This window comes from Podarcis melisellensis, assembly GCF_964234715.1.
Source record: "Podarcis melisellensis genome assembly, chromosome: 4".
Classification (NCBI taxonomy): Eukaryota; Metazoa; Chordata; class Lepidosauria; order Squamata; family Lacertidae; genus Podarcis; species Podarcis melisellensis.
Window position 1 is genome coordinate 80922953 of NC_138531.1, and position 7903 is coordinate 80930855.

The 7903-nt window shown below is 44.8% G+C and overlaps 1 long non-coding RNA gene across 1 annotated transcript; it reads right to left on the reverse strand.

Moving 5' to 3' along the window:
* Positions 1-781: 781 nt before the first annotated feature.
* On the reverse strand, positions 782-6994 carry LOC309369017. The gene is made up of 3 exons (XR_014168013.1): positions 6967-6994; positions 2266-2330; positions 782-1211 (listed from the first exon to the last, which is right to left on the reverse strand). It is a non-coding gene; the product is annotated as an uncharacterized lncRNA (long non-coding RNA).
* Between the last annotated feature and the right edge of the window lie 909 nt (positions 6995-7903).

Here is a 7903-nt window from a genome sequence, read left to right on the forward strand (position 1 = left end):
TGAGGCAACTTGAGGCTGGTGATGGGATTTCTTTCACGGGGGGGGGGGGGGCACATGCCAATAGTGGACAGGACCAGAGCAAAAGTGGCTGGAGCAACAAACATGGAATTTACCTTTGTACTGCAGGCTCGTTTCTACACATACCTCTCTCTCCATCTTCCATACAGACAAACAAGAATCATTATGAGGGTTCAAGCACATGTTCAATACCAGTCAACTACCACGAATTGACTGAGACATCCTGGAATTACAAAAGCCATTCCAGCTTCGGATTGGATGGTCCGTTTCCAGTGCCAAACTCTCGTGCGAGTCTCGCTGATTTCATTAGTCCCGATCCAACCCTAATTGTCTTCAGTTTTTGGAAGGTCTAGAAAGACCTGGGAAATGATGTGAAACAGGTCAGTCCCGGAATTGGGATATATGTGAGCAGAGAGGGTTGTGGGCTGGGGAGAGAACCACGTAGGGAATGAAATTCAAACACTGGAGCATTTGAAACAGGCAGACAGAGAAAGGAATTTAACTTAAGTGTAATCACAGTACATGTGTGGTCCCAATATTTCTGGGATAAATTCTTCTAGGGCTGCATCAGAGCTGTGTCAGGGTACATTACTTCTCTTTCAGGGAACCCTACCAGCTGCCATCTGTCGTCACCACAATGCTATTAACCTAGCTTTTCTCTTTCTTTTCTCTCTCTCTCTCCCCCCGCCCTTTCTTGCAAATCTCAGTGTTATTACGTTTCTACAAAATGAAAGAAAAGGACTATTCATGTCTGGGGGCTTGCTTTTATTGAAGTCAGTCATGTTCCTTGTGTTTGGTTCCATGATACAATTGAGTTTGTTCCTGCATTGTTGGCTACAAAGCATTCCCTTTGCATCTTTCACATTGTCGTGAGGTCTTCACAATGTCAAGGTTGGAGGGGGAACCCCTCTCAAAATGTTTTGTGAGTGGCATCCTGAGCAGTGATGAGAGCAATCACCACTCTGTACTGGGGCTTGCCTGCAATTTCTTGGACTTCTCTGCACCAGCTTTACAGGATCAAAGCAGAATTGTGAGACCGGATCTATTTCTGGCAGGAATGGCACCGGCATCCTTGATGGCATGCATTGTTCTAGCATTGTGATTGCATCCTTCTTCAGCAAAGCCTGGAGTATTCCGGTGCAGATTACATTGTCACGTGAGTGATTGCTTCACCATAAACCAGGGTAGGGAACCTATGAAATTTCAGGTGTTGTTTGACTACATCTGCCATCATTCCTGTCCATTCCCTTCAGAAAACAATATCAAGGAACATTAAAACTGTATCCCCAGTCCCAAATCCTCCATCTTTGCAGGACCCAGCTCTCGCAGAAGCCTATGCACAGACTATTGTGTAGGTTTCCTCAGTGCAGTGGGGGGATGCCCAGGGGAAGCCACACAACCTAGATGCCAGGTATCAGAGGCAGTTTTAAGAGAGTATGACCAGTGAGTCGCACCAGGCACAGAGCTTCTGGGGCACTGGAGCAGACTCCACCAGTGTGGTGGAGAGCCAGTGTGGTGTAGTGGTTAAGAGCGGTAGACACGTAATCTGGTGAACCGGGTTCGCTTCCCCGCTCCTCCACATGCAGCTGCTGGGTGACCTTGGGCCAGTCACACTTCTCTGAAGTCTCTCAGCCCCACTCACCTCACAGAGTGTTTGTTGTGGGGGAGGAAGGGAAAGGAGAATGTTAGCCGCTTTGAGACTCCTTTGGGTAGTGATAAAGCGGGATATCAAATCCAAACTCTTCTTCTTCTTCTATTTCCAATGGAAGACAAGAGGCAGGAGGGCATTGCCAAAGCAGGCACTCAGAGGAGATTTGGACCAAGCAGTAGCAGAGCAAATGGATGACTGGACAGCCACGTTTTGTTTTTCTTTTTTGCTGGACCACCAGAGAATAATGCATTGTTAAACTTTACTTTGTTATTAGGACCTTCCAGTTTTGGCTATTTCCAGTCGCTTGCTGTAACAATTCCCTAATGACAAAGGTATATTTTTGGTATGCCATAACTCTGAAATACTGCCTCTCATATGTACTGCCTCGTAAATACAGCATTCCATTTTTGTGCACGCTGAAATGGGTGTTTCATAAAGCATCATAAACAATTTAATTTGTAATGGAATAAACCCACCAAATTACCTTGGATTTAAAGTCTGAGTCTGTAGCTGCAGGGGGAAGGAGATTTGCAAATCTCCTCTTACATTTGGGGCTAGCGATCCCTAAGCTGGAATAGCTAGATGAGTCCACTCACCTGAGGGTCACAGCAGAAAACCAAGTTTTAGATTTTATCTGTTTCCTTAGGTGCTTTTCTGTTTTCTGTGAAGATGAGAATTATCAGTATGGATCAATTGCTTGGCATGCAGAAGGTGTCAGGCTGAATCCCTGGTAAATCTCCAGGTTCCATCCATCACATTTCCAGGTAGGGCTGGGAGAGAACCCAGCCTAGAACCCTGGAGAGCTGCTGCCAATCAGTGTAGGTAGTGCTAAGCTAGATGGGTCAACGGTCTGACTCAGTGTGAGGCAGCATTCTATGTTTCTATGCTCAACAACAGCTATATTTCAATTACTATTTTAGGGAGTAATCATATCGTTACCAAAGCCATGTGCCTGCTCCTCTCTCTGCCAAGTGGTGGCAAGAGCCCATGGCAGCAGTTCTCAACCTGTGGGTCCCCAGATGTTGTTGGACTACAACTCCCATCTTCCCTAGCTAGCAAGGCCAGAGCACAAGAATGATGGGAGTTGTAGTCCAACAACATCTAGGGACCCACAGGTTGAGAACCGCTGGCCCATGGGGTCCCAGGCAGACACACAGGGTCTGTGTCCCTTTGGATAATAGGGATAATAGGGACTGCCGTGGCTTTAGGAAGTATGGTTTATTCACCTATTTAAACCATCAGTCTGCATAGAGGGAGTCCAGATCTTACAGCATGGTCATTTCAAGAGGTAGCAATGCAAGCAGCCTGCAGTATGTCTCCTCCAAAGGTGGATCTCAGTGCCTCTTCCTTCTTTCCAGAAAACCTCAAACAAGTCATCTTGGTAACATCTCACTCCTCAATGACCCATCAACACCTTTTGATGGGCCATTGAGGCTGGTTTGCATAAGCCAGCCCAGGAATTCTCTGAATTCCCTAGCTGGCACAGTGCTACACTTTAATCCATATCCCAATTAATCAAAACCCTGGCATTTGTTAATTTATAGGATTCAGGGGGATTCTCCTCCATTAAATCTGTAACAGTATTCAGTTTGGGAAGGTGGCTCTGAGAGGACAGTAGGATGCAGCCGATCTCCCTTTGCACTGGCGGGGAGGTAGAGAGGAAGGAAGGAAGGAAGGAAGGAAGGAAGGAAGGAAGGAAGGAAGGAAGGAAGGAAGGGCAGTTGGGGGAGGGAGCCCCACTGATCCTCAGGACCCTATGCTCTCTTGCTCCCCTCAGGACCTAAAACTATGCCAACCCTGAAGTTGCTGTAGTTAATTCCCTTCCTTTGGCCACAATGGGAGGGGGCAAACAATAAACCAGCTGCCATCCTAACCTAGACACTATTTGCCAGCAGATCTCTGGATGCAGTGGAAACTCTCCCATAACCCACCCCACCCAAGGAAGGTAGGTGTTCTCTGTTAATTATACATCTGCATTTACTTTGACACATTGTCTTGTACCATTCAGTATTTCGTCTCCCAAGGTGGATCATCACAAATGACATCTATTTATCAGCTGATTTATTTCTAGATGTGTATACCCCTTTAAAAAACAACAACACTAATAGCAGCCCAGAAACGAAAAGGGAGGGGCAAGCCAATAAAATGGTAATGAAAGAGATAAAACCATTAAAAGCAAGCCATCTGGAGACTAACAGCACAATCCTATACATGTCTGCTTTGTAGTCTATCTTAAAAATAAAATAAAATACTACCTGGGTGTCTTAAAAGCAGGTGCCATTGATTTCAACAATAAGACAGACAAGAAGACAAAATAGTAGTGACTTCGTCTGTCTTAAAAAACTGCATTCTGTCCACACATACAGGTTGCTCAGTCTTCCAAGCTAAGCATGATATCAAGGGCATTCAAATGCCAAACTACACACACCCACACCCCGGCATTTAAACAAGATTTATGGTACCTTTTCCATGGAAAACCTGGTAAGTAAAAGAAAGATACCTGTTTGCAATATCCAAATGATCACTTTGCCTCATTAAGGCTCCATCTGGAATAACCACAAACACACCTAGATTATATCATCCTTTGTTGGCTGTGGAAAATAGTGGGAAGGTAGACCCCAACCTTTTTCTCTCATGAATTTTTCCTGTTCAGACAATCCCCAAATGGTCCTGTATCAAGAAGCTGTATCACCTGACTATCCCAGGCTATTATCACTCCTTTGTCAACTTCCAGAAGTATGGATAAGTACTGCCATAAAGCAGGGATTCCCAAAATGTGGTCTGCAGTCAACCAGTGGCTCATAATCTTCATTCTGATGGTCTGAGGCATATCTGGGAAGGACAGCAGAAGCAGCTGTGAAAAAAGGGGTCCAGTGGAATGGGCCCTAGAACCCAGTAGTCCACTTGGCAGGTAAGCAGGACGGGCACGACAGGTACATCCATCACATTAAATATTTATGTTATTTTTAAATTTTATTTCTATGGAGTTGGATTGCAATCCAACATATAAGAAATAAAGGAAGCAATAAAAATTCAATTAAATATATAGAGCATCTAGCACAGTGCTAGTAATTCATCAACTTGCTGAAGGTATTTTTTTGGTAAAGTTCGGTGTTTTTCTAGAAGGGAAATAATCAAGCAAAGGCTAGGTACTTGTTCTTCCTTTTTTTGGTAGAATTCTTGCTTCATGCTAGGAGTTTAAATGGTAAGACTTCTTTGCAAGATTGAAAGTGAATGGGTTGCATTTCAGCTGGCTGAAGGTCTTTTTGTTAAAGCTCAACCATCTTTTAGAAGTTGACTTTATTCTATAAATATCTACTCTAAGTTTGTCATCTAACCCTAATGAATTATTATGTTGGTGCCCTTTGAGAAGTCTCTCTCTCTCTCTCTCTCTCTCTCTCTCTCTCTCTCTCTCTCTCTGTGTGTGTGTGTGTGTGTGTGTGTGTGTGTGTGTATTGAATCAACATAGCTGCCTGCATGCTAGGGCACTTCTTGGGATTGTGGGTCCTGATGAGCTGCTGAAGTTCAAAATTCACTACTACACCACTGACTGCTACATATCCAAGGATATATGTGATTTCCGGATTGTGGAGACACAAGGTTTCTGTGAGGTATTCTGAATCAGAGTGAAGCCTATACATTTTAACTCTTTCTCCTTATCAGAACTCCATAAATGCATGTCTGAGCTCAGCAATGTAAATTCCAAATTACTCCTGTTTGAATTTCACCATCAGACTCCCCATCTGTTCTCATTTCATTTTCAGACTTTCCATCTGCTTTTGCCCAGCCCTTTCCAACACAATGCCTTGCAAGATGGCCTGGCTTTCCCAGGCCCGTCTTTCTTGCAAATTTTATAGTACATAAGAAACAATAAAAATGTATGTTTTATACATGTTAGCCCTGTTAATTAATTCCATAGCACACGTTGTTTCTAAAATGATATTGTCCAGAAAGTCCACATGGCAACATTTTACAGCTCTTTAATGCCAGGTGGATTGTAAGAGTTCTGACATTAGCACTAATGTGTTTTACGTCGATGTGCAGTGCTTGGGAAATACATATTCTAGAGAAAGGGGATTAAAACACTGCATTCCTACAATGCAGGGACTGTTTCTTTTATTGGAACTTACAAGGAGCTTAAATATTTCATTTGTATGACAAACGCTCACTCACCGCTAAGCCGTCCTTTAGGATCATTCTATGGCAGGAGGCACAGGCAAACTGAAATATAACCCATGAAAGCTGATTCATTTATATCCAAAAACACAATACACCTGGAGGTTCTCCTGTACAAGTCTCCCTGAAATTAATGCAAGTTGTACAAGAGTACATTACTGCATCAGGGCAAGCTGGTAAAAGGTAAAGGTTAAGGACCTCTGGATGGTTAAATCCAATCTAACTTGACTATGGGATACGGTGCTCATCTTGCTTCAGGCTGAGGGAGCTGGCGTTTGTCCACAGACAGCTTTCTGGGTCATGTCGCCATCATGACTAAATGGGTTTTGGTGCAACGGGACACCATGACGAGTGCCAGAGTGCATTTGTTATGTACTGAAGTTCTCACCCTGGGCCAGCAGGGGGATACTGTAGATAGTTCAAGTCCACATATGCAAATAAGGGATCGTGACATTCAGTGATTGGATAGTTACAGAAAGTTGTTACAGTTATGTTGTACTGGAGCTCTATATAAGCAGGCTGGCTGATCCCTTCAGTTCAGTTCTGTTCTGGCTTCTGAATAAACAAGAGCTGTTTGAAGAATCGCTGTGTTGTCTGATATGTTCACCCACAACTTAACAGCATTGAAACACCATTTAGCTTCCCATCACAGTGGTAGCTATTTATCTACTCGCATTAGTGTGCTTGTAAACTGTTAGGTTGGCAGGAGGTGGGACAGAGCAACAGGAGCTCACCCCGTCACATGGATTCAAACCGCCAACCTTCCAATCAGCAAGCCAAGAGGTTCAGTGGTTTAGACCACAGTGCCACCCTCAAGCTAGTGGACTATATTTCAATGGGATTTGAACAGGAAGACACAAGATTAACAAAAGCTATGCACCATATTTGCCTGAAGCCTGAAGCCCAGGCCAAATCAGGTTCAGGTGTGGGGGAGATCTGGGCTTTGACTAAATTGGATAGAAACAGCCCTGGATCTCTATGCTCAGGCCACCCATAGCGATCCAGAACTGTCAGGGGACATTGGGCAGGAAAGCTGCAGGGATCTGCTTTGCCAGAGTTTTCCCTACAGCGAACATGCTGCAGAAGCAGAACCCCACAGAACTGAATCCTCTACTACTCACTGGTTGGTAAGCAGAGGATTTGATCCTGTGGGGTACCAGATGCTCCATCACAAATGCCTTTCCTACAGGGAAGGTATTTGCGAAGGAGCCCTCCACAAAATCCCAACTCCCCTGCCAGGCCTCTTCCCAAGGCCTGGTTGCCACAACAACCTCCCAGGCCTACTTCCACCAGCCACCACTGGGCTGCAGGGGACTGTCCACATCAGAGGTGCCAGGTCCTGACAGGGGTGAAGTGAGCAGGGTGCCTTAGCTGGCGGAGCCCAGGTTCAGCCCGGGACTTGCTGCAGAGTGGGTGCACAGATGGAGAATAGCCTGGGCAGTTGCTGTGGCAATGGACCTTAGGGAATAGGCTGAGGTGATATTTGGCAGCGAGGTATTTGAGGAGCGAGAGTTCGGGTTCAGTACTTTGGAGGATGCCATGGACTGAACCCCCCCACCTGCTCTCAGTCAAGAGGAAGGGAGGGGAAGCAAGGTCTTCTTCCTTTACCCATATGTGTATTTATTATCCATACTAAAGTCCTACACTATGTGTGCTGGTAGTCCCTGTGAAAATAATAAAGTGATAAAGCATGATGGCAATGCAGGAAGCACTAATAGTCTCCAAAGGCCTGAATTAAACAAAAAAGGTTTTAACAAGTACCAAAAGTCCCTTGTCTGGTTTCTAAGGGAAGGTGGTTCCATTGGTTGGGTGCAAGAACGGAGAAGGCATTCGCTCCTGTTCTACCATGAGATGGGCATCTGCGGACTGCAATATAAGCAGGACAATTTTATCACGATTTTCATTCTCGTTGCTTTTGCTTTGAGGATTTCTCTCACCATGTTGGGACCAAAACCTCACTCCTGCAGTCTAGGACTCTCAACTCTTTCGACACCCCAAAGAATAACTTGTAAATTCTGCACACCACCAACTGAAAAAAAACATTGTTTCTGTGATATT